Source organism: Bombus fervidus, chromosome 2 (genome assembly GCF_041682495.2).
Source record: "Bombus fervidus isolate BK054 chromosome 2, iyBomFerv1, whole genome shotgun sequence".
Classification (NCBI taxonomy): Eukaryota; Metazoa; Arthropoda; class Insecta; order Hymenoptera; family Apidae; genus Bombus; species Bombus fervidus.
This window is the reverse complement of record NC_091518.1, coordinates 17,422,178-17,437,616: the sequence shown is the minus strand read 5'-3', so window position 1 is coordinate 17,437,616 and position 15,439 is coordinate 17,422,178. Positions and strand designations below refer to the sequence as shown.

The 15,439-nt window shown below is 31.9% G+C and overlaps 1 protein-coding gene across 1 annotated transcript in view; it reads right to left on the bottom strand.

The window, feature by feature from the left end:
* Nucleotides 1-528: 528 nt before the first annotated feature.
* The window catches only part of LOC139998191 (uncharacterized), a 440,340-nt gene continuing 425,429 nt past the window's right edge, over nucleotides 529-15,439 (bottom strand). Inside the window, exon 11 of the transcript XR_011803208.1 lies at nucleotides 529-545. The gene's annotated coding sequence lies outside the window, so the exon portion shown is untranslated. The remainder of the gene's footprint in view (nucleotides 546-15,439) is intronic.

Sequence of the window (15,439 nt, the reverse complement as noted above, 5' to 3'; positions counted from 1 at the left end):
ACCAGGTTCTATAAATTTCTGTCGCTACAAGCTAATTATTTTGCAAAAGCTAATTTAACTTTGCCAAACTACCGAACGATACAACGTTTTACACTTTACACAGTCGATTGATATTCCTGGAACAAGTAACTGCACAACGAGTCCTTTAAACAGCTATTTCGATTCTGGAGATCTCTGAAACTCAATGTGAAAGCTACGAAACAAGAATTCGTTTTCTACGCATTTTGTACATCGCGTACAAATCGACACATGTTTTTTCGCATCGTATATAGGTCCAACAGTGTTTTTTCTTTTTCTTTCTTTTTTTCCTTTTTTTTTTTTTTTTTGGTATAAAACGTTCGATACTCCTACGAATGCCTCGCGAGCCACCATTAAGCATTTCTAAGAGGAACTTTTTGTAGACCAGCAGAGAATTCCAGCTGTTCGCCTACCTTCGCGCAGATCATTGTTCTTATCCGCAAAAATGCTCACCGTGCTGCTAATGGAAGAATTACGTAAATGTCCGCGATCGAGATCGAGTTCCTTGTTCGTGCTATTCGAACCATCTGGAATTAATGAAAAAAGTTTGTTTTCGAGCGTTATGATATACAGTTTTCATGTACGTGCTCCGTCGATTAAAAGGTACTATGCAAGTCATTAAATTCTAATCAGGGTTGAGGGAACAGGTTAGTAAGCGATTAAGTGCAATGAAAATTCAACTGATGAAAAATGTAATTGGTTGATATATGAATATTTCTGGTGTGTCTAGATTATGCGGAAAGGACGAGGAATTGGAACAAAGCATGTTTTAGTTAAACAGATATTTGTATATATTAGTATACTTACTGTCACATGTTGTAAATTATTTTTATAGAAAATTTGGAATATTATGTGGATTAAAGTAATTTATTTTGATCTACTTCTTTTTAAATTTATTATGTAAGTAAAAATGCACCTAACTAGTATTTATATAATATTTAGCACAAGATACAGAGAACTGTAAAAATATAAAACATACGAAAGAAAATATGTACTTCAATTTGTTTGCAAAAGTGATACTTAAAATAGTATTCCTGAAAATATATTTTAAACTGGTTTCGCTAACTTGAGAAACATAAAGATGTTATAATTTATTAATCAAACACATTAGGAAAAAATCTTTAAACTGATTCAATAAAATATTCGAATTAATTTAAACAAATTAGACTACGTAATATCGTACCGTAATATGTGAGTCATCTTGTAGTAGAAATACAATATTTCGCGATACAATTTATTTTATCTTTTTTATTAGATTATTCATTGAATACTTCATAAAATTTATCATAATATTAAAAAACAAGAAGACTGTTACACACATAATCTTTAATTGGAAAGAACTTTTCCCGAAAAGCTTCTTTTCTATTAAACGTGCTACATAACAGTAACGAGTTACACATTTCTTAGCTCGTTGAATTATTCAGAATTACGTATTTCGAACCACTGTTGCAAATACATATTTCATCATATTAAACGTTACATTTCAAACAATTATCCAACTACGGCACTATAACACCATAACTCTTTCGAACAGCAATTACACACGTTACAGTTACCTCGCCAACTGTTTTACATATTTTACATGGTATACGAGGTGCTTATGCTTTTCTTTTTTTCTTCTCTTTTTGCAGAGCGCTACTGGTACGCATGGTAAATCCGTTATCCTAAAGCCAAGGTCCACGGTGAGTCATAAATTTGCACATAATTATACAGTATAACGAACAATACGCAAAGCCGTTGACCGGCCTAGCTTACGTTACATATTCATTTCCACGAAAATCACCGTCGAATTACGCCAACCACGCTCAATTAGCCTCCGTTTCGACTAATTATTTTCTCTGAAAGTCGAGTCGTTACGCGCCACAAGCGTGATAATAAAAGTTAACCCCTTTCCGTGTCGCAAACTCAATTATTTAACGTTATTATCGCGACACTGAATTCTGTCCTCGTGTTACGGTTCTGTTACGGATTTCGGTTAAATTAGTTTAATTGCAACGCCGTGAAACAAAGTTTTATTGAAAACTTACTCGACATTTTAATACAACGTTCGTAATAAGCATTTTACAATGTTGCTCTGCCATGCAAAATGTATTGAACATATAATTTCGGAGTGTTTGATATGCTTTTTTAGTTTTTAAGGAAATAAATATATAATATGTAATATATATAATGTATAATATAATATGTAGTACGTAGTAGTACTTGTTACTAATTTTCCAATTCTGTATCAATTTACATATAAATTGCAATTTATAGAATTTCTGTCATTTATATTTTTAATAATTTCCTCTATATTATTTACACTCTCGTCCTGATATAAATTCACCAAGTAAATATAAATTTTACTGTAAATTTCTACAAATAAATAATCACATATACGGTGTCCCAAACTTAAAACGTCGAGCTGCAAAAAAACCTAATTTACAGACAGAAAGAAGAAAAAAGGAATGTTACATAAAGTTTGTCAATAAACGCTTTGTGACAGAGTTATAAACGATTATTGTATGTATAAAACAGATAACGAGGCATTCTTCATTGCAGCAGACAAAAATTGACTGTATTATTGTGTCAGTGTAGTTGCACGTTTTTTTTTTTTTTTTATCGTGTCGTTAATAGTTATGATAATAATTGAATAAAAAATGATTACCTAGTATTTTTAATTCCTCATTTCAAAACGTCGTCCTTGCGCTCGGACACATGCTTGACATTGACGAATAATGAAAATAATAATATTACGCAGTTCCTGAAAATATCGTCGAGTTTCAAAACCTGCGTTTTTTATTCGTTACACTAGTTCTTTGTGCGAAATACATTTAAAAGATGGAAAGATCGTAGTGACCAGCTGTTTAGCCTCCATGATTTTTTGATTACTAGGAACTAGAAAACAAAAGGTTTATTCTACAAAAGTGAGGTCCCATGATAAACTAGTGAAACGAATAAAAAATGCAATTCCTGAAACTCAACGAAATTTTCAGAAACTGGGAAATATTATTATTTCCATTGTTCATCGATGTGAAGCTTGTACCCGAGCATAAGGACGATATTTCGAAATGAAGAATTAAAAAATACTAGCTAATCATTTTTCATTCCATTATTATCATAACTATCAACGACAAGAAATTGCTACCACGCGATAAGAAATATGTAACTACGCTGACACAAAAATACAGTCACCTTCTGTCTGTTGTAATGGAAAATGCGTCGTTTATTGACAAACTTTACGTAACGTTCTTTCCCTTCTTTTCACCTATGGATTAAATCCTTGCAGTTTGGCGGTTTAAGTTTAGGACACCCTATGTAAGACTACTGCCCAGCAGTGTTTACATACAAGCATTCTCTAAATGCACAGCGCATCTCAAGAAACCCGGAATGTAATTAAATATATTTATCGCTGTTTCCCATTGTGTACACTTTCAAAACTCCAATTTAAATTCCAATTAACAGCTGCAAGGCTTCCTGCCAGGCTTGAGTATCCATTATAGCTGTACAACGTTTTCACCTGGTTCGCGGATCGTAAGCGTTCGTCGCAACTTTTCCAAACGAACGAGACGGCACGAAGGATTTCCATCAATCACGTCGTCGTCGGTATCGCTGTACGCGTTTTACGAGATGGAAAAACATGCCGAGTTTTCACTTTTCATCGGTGCTCGAGACACGAGAACGCGCAATTAACCGGCGACGAGTCTCGTAAATCATCGCGACAATTAAACAAGCGACGCTTACGCGAGCACCGTCCAATTAGCAACCAGTCGCAATTATCTTATACGTCCATGCTCGTAGCGCGACGACTTCCCCATTCATAATTCTATTATTCCGATGAATCGTGAACGCGGTAAAATCGTGACGTGATTGGCATAAAACATTGAAAACAACGATCATATGGATGATATCGAATCATATTGATGTTACTGTCGCGTAATTTTTAGCTTTTATTATAGACAGCTTTTTGTTGTTTGTTGTCGTGACACGAGGTAAATTGTATTCATAGAGTTGAGCTGTGGTTTCATTTGATTTTTCACGTAAGTGAATTGAGACGCTTTTAGTTGTAGTAAAATAAATTGCGTCGAAAGTTGTGGATCTATTTACTTAATATCGACTATATTTAACTTGAAAATTGTAACAGCTGCGAAAAAACACACACACAGGCACGCTTCGTTTTTTTTTTTCATATTTGCAAAATTTTAACACTACTATTAAATTAAAATGTAAATAATAATAATAATGAGATTGATAGAAGTAATACTAAATACATCAACAACAGTACGAGCATTTCTATAATAATCACATTAATACGAATTTGATGTAGTCCGTATATATTAATCCAAACCAGAGAGATATTCTTTGAGTGAAGAAACACATATAGTAATAATAATAATTAATCCCAACTAGAGAGAAATTCTTTGAGTGAAGAAACGCAAATGATTATAATAATAAAGAGTTGATGGTCATTGCTCGTTAATTCCGTTGAATTAGAAGAAAAAAGAAATTGTATAATATTTCTGCAAGATTACTGAATTTTGGTTTCAATAGATATATTAGTGTTGATACAAAGATACATTGAAGACGTTCAAACTTTAGATATAATGTTAATTTCACTTAATATCTCTAAAACCTATTTAATAATATAAAATTAAAATATTTGTAACTGGAATTCAGTTTGCTACTTAAAGTAAATTTCAGTTTAGTTAATGAACGAATGTTCCTAAAAAGGCCATTGTCGTTAGACATAAAGATCAGAATTATTTTCCTACTTGTGAACAAATTTGTGACAATTGTCGTGCACTTAAATGTTACTTTAACTTCGTTAAAATCGAATATTAGAATTTATAACATCTTTTTTTTTCTAAGAGATACTAAGTGTCCTGTTAAATTGTTGTGCATGAGATTTGATTCATTATTTTGATTAAAATAATCTAACGTAACATAATGAGAGTTTGATTAGAACAAAATACGTGCAGCCTGTTTGACTTATACAAATATATTAAATCAATTTGTTAAGATCTTCGTTCGAATAAAAAGTATATTTTCAAATGTAATTTTCTTTCAATTTGACGATGAATTTCAGCAAACTAAAGGTCGAAATTATTACTTGTTAAACGTAGTCAAAGTTATGAAAATATTGATATTATGAAACTAAAATGTATATGTTAATGAAACATTAAAATGAATTTCTACAATTATTAACTCGTCTTTGCTATATTGAAGAAAATTTCTATATTAGCGTTCCACTCCGCAAATTTCAACACCAACTATGTCAACAGTCCCGATTGCCGGCGATCAATCTCGCATGCGTGTAACACATACATGCCCGATCAGCCATAATCAATCTCAAACACCATCAGTGCACATTCCAACCGCGAAACTTCGAAATCTCCAAGAATCTATACATCCTACGTAACTTCACAGAAAATCTACGAGCACTCCTTTTACAACGCGAATAGATCAACGACAAATAAAAACCACGCAAGTAAAAGGAAATTTACTGTTAAACACACCAACGCGATCTCTCTGATAAATGAATAACATTATTCCGTATCGTGTTATCATTAACTAAACCGCCTATTAAGGCAAGTATTTCCTAAAAGAAATCTAAAAGACGTAAAAATGATACGAGACCACCACAAGCTCGTCTAACCGGTATCGATTTACCATTAATCTAAGAAAACTTGACTGCGTTACCGGAAAATAGGATTTTTTTTTTTTTTTTTAACGCGTGGAAATTAGAAAGCAAAATGAGAGAAAATGAGAATGAAAAAGGAAGTCGAACGCTTTCCCAAAAGAAACAGAGATAAAAAGCGAATCAGCGGCCAGTTAATTGGCTAAACGATATTCAACCCCAGAAATAGCAAGTCGACCAACAATTTATTGCCGTCGATATTGTAACAGGCTTGGAAGATTGCCTCGATTTAGCGGAAATACAGTTCGGCTTGGCGAATACGTGCCGCATTTACATAACAGCGCGCGCGTACGTTACGTTTGCGTGCAATTAACGTTGGCATCGATCAGTACCTGTAACCCGTGGCACGGGCTAATCCTCCGGGATGAATAGACGCAACTCCACTGGCCTCCATCGCGATGAAGCGCCCGTTACAAACGCGCGCCAACGTCATTAACGGTGAAACTACGGCGAGCGGTGATTATGGTGTTACGGTTTGGCATCCGGGTTTCGCGACCAAACAACTTGCCCATTACATCCCCTTTTTCTTCTCTCTTTCTTGTCCAATCTTCTGTTACGTTTGTACAACCGGTTAACGATATCCTTTGGAATTATCATTTGTAGTAGGTACATGAATCTTGTGTACCGAGATTTACAGTTTTGTGAGTTGTTTTATTAACAGTTTATGAATGGTATTCTTTTTTTAATCTCCGAGTTGAAAGTTTTACGCTTCATAGTATGTTTTTTGAATTTTATTAGATATTTTAGGAAATGTTAACATTTTAAAATATTAAATTAAAAAGAATGATTAAAGTTCTTAAAAGAGATAGGGAATTATTTTAAATAATTCTTCTTTTTTCGTAATCTTCGGATTGGATCTTCGATAGGAGATATCATAAAGACATCTTTATCTTGTAACGTTAATGACGGGTATTTGTTAGATGTTAATGTTTCCTAAAATATTTAATAAAAATCAAAAAGCATGCTATGAAGCATAAAAGTAATAAAAAGTATAATATGACATTGTAATAATCAATCTTTTCAATTTGCTTCCAGATATGTGTATCTTAAACAGAAAAAAAAAATGTGATGATGTACTTTGTTTGAATTTTGATAAATTAAGATTTGTTTTTATAAGTTCAAAGGAAAATTCGAAAATTTGTTGATGTTATATAATTTAAACTAACAATACATTATCTAATAAATGGACACGAGTTATATGACATACGTGATAACAATTTTTTTAATATACGGAAAATATGCTACAAGATGAATATTTCATGTAGTCGTGTTACTAACTTGAATTGTTTCATTGGAACTCTAGAAACATAGAAACACGTTTTAAATGATTTCTATAGAATTATATCGACGATTCACTCTCCAAGAGTCAAGCACACGGGATCGACTTCTCACGATCAAAATTTACAATCCAGAATGTGTGAACTGTTTCACGGTCGCATTCCAACCGTTCTGGGAACCTCGTTTCTTGTACTTCGAACTGTTAGGAAAGAGGTATAGACACTGCAAAACAATCCTAAGAATATTCCAATACATATCAATTAATCTGCAAATATTCGTACAATATAAAAGAATTATTTACATCAACCAGATTTAAATTCTGTATATTTCGTTATTGTTGCTAAACAGTTTTATGCAGAAAACATTCAAACGTTAAAAATCAATTAACAGTTTACAATGATACAAATTTTATATATTATGTATATACATTTTAGCATTATCGAGTATTATTAAACTCTATTGGTTAATTTTTGCTAAATTCCAATTTATTGAAAAACATTTCTCTTAACTTATCGAATTCATCTATTTATCTTCAACTTGAGCGTGAGAGAATCTCTGTTCTTCTCAAGATTCTGTTGTGATCCAATGTTGCATTAATGATAACAACAATGCCTGCGCGTATAAATATTAATGCCACAATCGCGTTTATAAATCAAGTGAAACCAGAGATCTAACACCTGGAAACTCGGGTGCCTGTCAGTTCCCATGGAATTAAAGTCTTCGTACCGACAACGAAATATGTATATACATATATACATATATACATATATACATATGTGTATATGTACATATTATTATCCCATTATTATCGCTATACGACGATCATTTTCCTCGAGGCTGAAAGTTTCGAACGAGGGAACAAAAAAGAATCAGATTAACTACTAAACGTGCCGTTTAAAGGATAATTGAGCGGAACATTTTCCCGTTCCAACTTTCTCCGCGAGTTTACGTATATTTTTTTTTTTTTTTTCCCGAATCCTCTCTGCACATCCTCCTAACATTTACGGCAATGGACGATAAAGATCGTATAGGTAGGTACGATTCGCTCGTTCGCAAACTCGCGTAGTAAATTTGTTTCGTTCGACTTTCAATCCGCGCCAGTTGAATTTTATCTTTCATCTTTACGATGCTACATATTTTCCTAACACTTTGCGCGACGTTACCGAAAGAGATAGAAGGTAGAGAAAGAGATATATCGGATTGAGATAGAAGATACGAACGCGTTTCTTAAATATCATGCATTTCTGTGCAATACAAACTTTCTTTTTTATCGAGGCAATTAAAACCTTCGTATAGAGATTATTTTTCAGTACAACTGCACATTCTGTGTAAATTATCAAACAAATTACATACAATTACGATACATCGTTAATTGTAATTTTTAATTTATCAGACATTGTTAACGCATCGTAAATTATAATACATTATTTTCGTATATTGTTAGATTATAAGTTCTAAGGAACGAATAAGTAAGATTATATTGTTTAAACTCGAATCAATAAAAATTAGCTTTTGTTTCGCCGTTCTAGAAATTATTTTATCCTTGCAGAATATAGATTTATCATGTGAATTACAAATGCGGATAAAATATCCATACATTTAATTTATAGCGTATGAATATAATTTTTAATGATGGCTATGCTCGTTAAAAAAATTTATTAATGCTGAAAATTCTCGATATTTGCGTAGAGTTACCGAGTTTGGATATATAAATTTTACCGTTCACATAATTCATAACTTTCTCTATATTTCCATGTGAAATTTCTATATTTATTATATGAAGATATTTGTTATATAATAAAAATAAACTGATACAGGCAAGCAAAATTTTTAATCATTTTATGTTAAAAATGATCAAAAAGTTTGCTTCGACATCAAAATTCAATGACTCTTGACACAGTAATTATATCAACATCTAACACCTAAAATATTTCCGTGTTAGAAATTTCAAAACTGCTTCATCTTTTTATAACGTTTCGTATAAACAAAAATTTAACAAATGAAATAACATAATGTCAGATAAAAAAGAATGAAAGATTGATAAATACTTTTGCAGATGATCTACCCTAAAATATAATTTTCTGAACCTTCGTATTTTTTACTATTACAATCATATTGTAAAATTACAGTCCTTTTTCACACCGTTTACCTTTTTAAACATTCTTTGATCCATCAGTCTACTACATTTCGTTAAAGGGATTAATATTCCACAAAATTTACAAATATATGCTTGTAATCCTCTTCATGAGAAATCTTCCATGTATATGGTATCTCATGAGTGATTCACCGGCAAGAAACTCATTAATTTACACGGTTGGAGAGATTTCACGTTTAATGGAGTAAAAACATCGAGAACGGGAATCACAGAGAAACGAATAGTGCCTCGTTTTTGTTTGGTGCGTGGCGCGATAATGTTGGATGGTCGGGAACACGATCACTAATGACGAGCAATCATTTATGGCGAACCACAATGTACGACTTTGCCGTGTCTGCTGTAACGACGAAAGTCATCGACACCGCTAAAGCGTGTGTTACCATAAATTTAAGGAATCCTTAACATCGAGGAACACGATGTATTTTCTTAAAGGTTTCTTACATATATTTTGTATCGTTTAGGTTTTTTGCTTCAGAAGATCTTATACTTTGCTGATTCATGATATGATAACGATGTATTCATTTTATACCTCGAAATATTTTTACGATATATAAATAAATAATAATAGGCGCTTCTTTGATTTATGTAACTCTTTTTGTTAATCAATGTTTTGCTATATTAATGCTTCCTTTACATTCATGAATTATCCTTAATGAATAATAATTTCTTTTCAATATTTAAAATACCTATGAGAGTTTTATATACGAGCTTGTTATATTTCATAACATTTTCTTCTATGAGTTATATTATATGTTTTAAATTTAGCAGCATAATCTTCAATTTACGGATTAAAATACCAAATACTGGCAAACTAATCAAAATCGGAAGTAATTTATTCGTTTCTTAAAATAAATAACACAAAATCATAGAGGATATTAAATAATCTGGGAAATATAAAATACCGAATGGAATAAGTGAAACTTGAAATAAATAAAATTCCCTTATTTATATTTATACGTCTAATTTGACTCTACACAAACATAAATTGCGTTTAAAGAAAAGAAAGGGTGGTAGATGTTAGGTATTTTTATTAGACACGAGCAGATCTCGACATAATTGGCTCTGAATGATCGTTAACGTTCGCGAGTTACGGTGAGAAAATTCGTATCGATCTATCGAGACAATTCAGGGTACGAAGGACAAGAAAGTAATTCCTAATGAAAGGTTTCGCATCGAGCTTCGGATTCGCACGCTCTATACGATAGACTCTTCCGAGCAATTAACGACCGGCAACGCGAAACGACTCTGATTAATGTAATTTCGTAACGATCGATGTTCGGTCAGACGACGAGCTGATCTCTCATGTCTAACGTAGCAAAAAGTCTCGTTATTGGCTCGCGTTTCGAAATGGATTCTGCGTATACAGGGTGGTCCTTTATGGCTATCATTTAAGACGCTTGGTTGGTTAAAACATCTAACACGCTTCAGATAGAGAAACTGCTGATTTGATCAGTTGATCGATTTGATCTTGTGAAACTATGTTGTTGCATAATAAATTTCGTTTCCAGATAAATTATATTCATAGGTAAAACTTATTTTCGAAGGAAAATTTTTTAGGTAAATATCATCTAAATAGGAAAAATGAAAATGTAAGAATTTTTCTATACGGAAATCGTCTGATATTGCGAATTAAACTTAATGGGGTGTTTTAAGCTGTTATTAATATAATTGATATTAATATAATTTTTTGAGAGAAAATATATACCTTGTATACTTTTTATTGTCATTTTAAGATAAATTCAAGAATGTGTATAAAATATCCTTATGCTGCTATGTTAATAAATTCATTGAGATCTCCGACTACGTTTTTTGAAGCAATGTTTCGTGTGTTTCAGAAAATTATCTAATTACATAGAAATATATGGAAAATTATATCCGATATACGAAGGTTAGACATTTATATGTACTGGAAAAATTTCGCGACAGGTATCCTATTTCATGTGCAAGTATATAAAATTAACTATGTTTCATTTCTCAATGAAGTATCTATAATTTTTATTAGAATACATAAGTCGTTAAGAACGATTTGCTACTGTCATCTGATCAAAAAAATTATATTCGTATCTTAGCTCTACTAAGCATTTGTATTCAATAAGATAAATAATATGATTGAAATAAAAATAGTGTTTTCAACAATTATTTGTTATTTTTATTTAGTCTGCAAAATATGTATTTCGAATGCTACATAATAAATATTTTTGTAAACTAGAAAAATTCTAGATTTCTGAAATCAATTGTAGATTTCAGAAGTTAATATTCCTTTTCTAGAAATATTAGTTTTGAATAATTTAAAAAACAACGTATTTTTAAAACATCAAAATGTATCATTTTCAAAAAGATAAAAATAATAAATATTCATTGAAAATTCATTTTTTACAATATCTATTTCCGTAAAGTTAAAAAGCATACCCATCGCTCAGCATGAAATATAGTTCTTTAAGATCGACATTGATAAAAAGTTGATGATTGAAGAAGTTATGAAACATTAAACATGCTTCTTGTACCTCATTCCATGAGGTAAGAATATTCCGTGTTCTCTGTGTTTTTTCGTTTTTTATATTCAACAGTGTAATTTTAGAAATTGAAGGAAAATTATATAAGCATTGCCAAAGTTGTGTAATAAATATACCAAGAATTATAAATGACAAGGATAATTAGAATTGTCTACTACATAATATAAGAATGTTTGGCGTGACGTTTTCTCAATATTGTATCAATCTCCATTAGCCTACGTTAGTCAGTATAATTTTATTTTATGATTTAATGACAAAAATGTACATTTTGTGCAAATCAAACTTAATTGAATATTACCGTGAATTTGTAATCTTCTAACGTCACTTTGACGATGCAGTTTTTTTAAGCTAAATTATGCTGCCCATTGATGGTATCTACATATACATGTACATATACGTCTAGGGATAAAGATGTACTATACAATATAAAAGTCAGGACTAAATAAATAAATAAATATACTTGTGATCTGCTTGGTTTAAGTATATAAATTAATCTCTTCGATAAAGATGAATAAGTTACCTTATTTTTATTTTTCTCGTAAATCATAAATATTAAAAATAACCACAAACTTTTGAACTATAATGTACATCTCCTTGATATAAGTTAAAGATTGATCAAAGCGTATTCTTCATATCATTTCTTACAATTTAATGGTAAGAAGAAATAAATGTCTATATTCTTTCTTCTAAATATAGCAAAGCTTTTATTTAGAAATAATCTGATATCGAGAATTTTGAAAAAATTAAACTATAATTAGTCCAAAGGATACTCAAAATCGTGAATTCTTAATCCAAAAGAATTACAAAATATTTTTTGGTGGACACTACGGTCATATTCAGACGATTAAATATTCAGTTGCAATTAAAAGGTTTGCAGCGATAAGGAGATAGCTCCAATGTGTAAATTGTATTTATTAGAAAAGAAAGTAAGTTATAGGTTTCACATTAAAAACTGCAGAAGTTTACTATTACGAATATCAGTGGACTATGAATTTTTAGCACATTTGTAAAAGCAATTTGATTTTAATTGATTTTAAGTTGGTTTCTGTTGGTTTACTTGAACTACTAGAAAGTGGTGTAGCCTCCTCATATTGTAACAACTCAATTCAATTATCTTTTTAAATACCTATTCTTAATGTGTGTTTTTTTTTTAATGAAAATATTCTGTTTTATATGCATTGATTATTTGGTTATAATTAGATCACGGATTTTCATACGAATTCATATTTTTGTTAAAAAAAATAACAAATTGAAACTTAATCACAGATTGACTTCACTTACTAAATATTATAATAATTATTTCACTCTGGATATTTTATATATTTTTAAATAGATATTGTGTGCATTACGTACAGATAACATACAGAACTTCATAAAGTATACATACATACAAATCCGTAGTGTAGTTATAACAAAAAAAAGGTCGCTACTCGATCAATTGATCATCCATTTTAGTTTGTATTTACTAAAAAACAATTTTCAGCGCACATGTTAATATTCGACATTGACAAAACAATACGTATAAAGTGGCAAGTTAAAAGATTATATTATATATACTAGCATTAAAGTAGATCACCCTGTATAACGTACACATGTTCGCGAGACAGATGCGTCGGCATGAATTGAAAGAGTCGCGTGACGGCCCCGATTTCTGCAATTAAAAGACAAAACCGTACGATTAATCTGCTCTTCGAATGATCGTGGGATCGAAGCGATAATCTGTGCGATACGCGGAACGTGGCAGATAAGCGACTTCTATTTGCTTTGGACGCTATAATTACCGATCTAGAACGTCACTAGATTTCGATTTACGGGAACACAAGACAACGAGGAACCGAGACACGCTGTCAGTCGTTCGATTGAACGACAACATGCGATCGCACCATTCTCGCTATTAACTTTATCGTTCGAATCGCCGCTCTTTAACCATTGCTTGCGTTATTTCGCCGCTTTGTTGTGGTCTAAATTGATTCTAAGAAAATATCTTTGTTTTTCCGGTATGGTCGTGTTTCTGGGGTGTTAGTGGACAATGTTGAAGTGTTGAATCAGAGACCCTGGATACTCCTGCACATTATTTTTTAATTTTTCTATATGTTTGTGTCGATATATTTCTAGTTAATCGATGAAGAACATTCATAAATCGGTAAGTTACAAGTTATAGATTATAATTTCATAATTTCATAATTTTACACCAAATAGGACAATCAACTGACTTATAACTTGTGAAATTCATTTATAGAGCTTCGCTTGTTTCATTGCTAAATTTGTTGCTATTATACGAGAGAACTTGTTAACGTTGATAGTTTCTAAAATTGCATTTATTTGGATCCACCAGGAGATGGTTCATTTAGCAGTTCACTGATTCTTCCCACTGCTTCCTTTCGTTGTTCAAATTTACGTTCAGATAATTCGGATATTCGCAATATTCATGTTATTCGAATACTTTTTTATTTCTCTCAAAAACAAAATTACCCCAGCTGTTTAATATTCATACTGAAAATTAAATACTTAAAATTCATAAATACTTCTGAATAATACCTCAACATTAACCGACAAGCGGTTCAATCAATCCCGAATTAATAATTCTAAAATATTAGCCTACCACAAATCTAATATAATTCTAAAAACTAATAATTCTATCTCTCACTTTTTCACGCGAAATCTCCCCGAATCCATTCTTCCACCACCCCAACTTTCGTTTCCATCCATGCGTTCCCTCATTTCGTATTCAACAAGTCGGCACTTTCGTTTCGAATTTTTTCCATAAACCGTGCACCACTATTTCACGTCTATCAGCAACGCGACTTTCACAGACACGTGCGCGATATCTCATTGCACAAGTGCGGCTGCAGGCTCCGCGGATAATCGATTCCGGATTCCGGTCCTTCGAGTCGATCCTGAGGCAATACACAGCTACGAGAGGCGATCAAATGGACCTGTCCCTCCGTGAAATTGTCTCGAATTAACGGCGACTTTTCGGCGTGCAGTTGGTAAACGATCATCGATCGAAGGCTTGTAGTAACGTCGTTTAACGACGCTTAACCGATGTTTACAATCGATTCGTGACTTTGCTTTCGCGGGGCGAATAAGTCAATCGAGATGATTTCGCGAGTAATTCGATCAACTTACGATTACTCGTACCGTTGCACGCCATTTATTTTCGTTCTGGCTTACGTGTACACGTTCGTGAGATCTCGCAAACCGCGACCGCGTGATTATCGGTCGAGAATTGACCCGTGATCACGATGTACACAGGCTCAGGAAAGTATTAGAGCAGTCGCAGACACCCCTTATGAATATGTTACGTATATTACGAAACATTTTGAATTTTCATTGGCACTGGAGAAAATTTGAAGATATCTAGAATTAGGCAGTTGAATCACGTTACACAAAACATCGATCATTTTATGTGATAAATGACTCCATTTTAATATTCTTCGGGTAGATAATAGCTGTGAATATTAATTGAGAGAATTTAACAATTTTTTCGAATAAACTGTCACGATAGTGTTATAAATGAAGAGGTTATACGCGATACTCATAATATTTAGTATTCATGAATTTTTATTGAAATTAGAACAGTATGATGGAAAAGATAATATTTATGATGAAATGTATATTAAAAATTCTATGAGAAATATTTAATTCGAAAGTTTGATTTATTAACGTAGAGCGAGTATACTAGGAAACGGTACATTCATCGAGTGAATCAACGACAAAACGTAATTTATCGTTTGACTTGGATTTTGAATTCACTTTTTAATTAATATATGAAAATATAAACACTTACGAAACGTA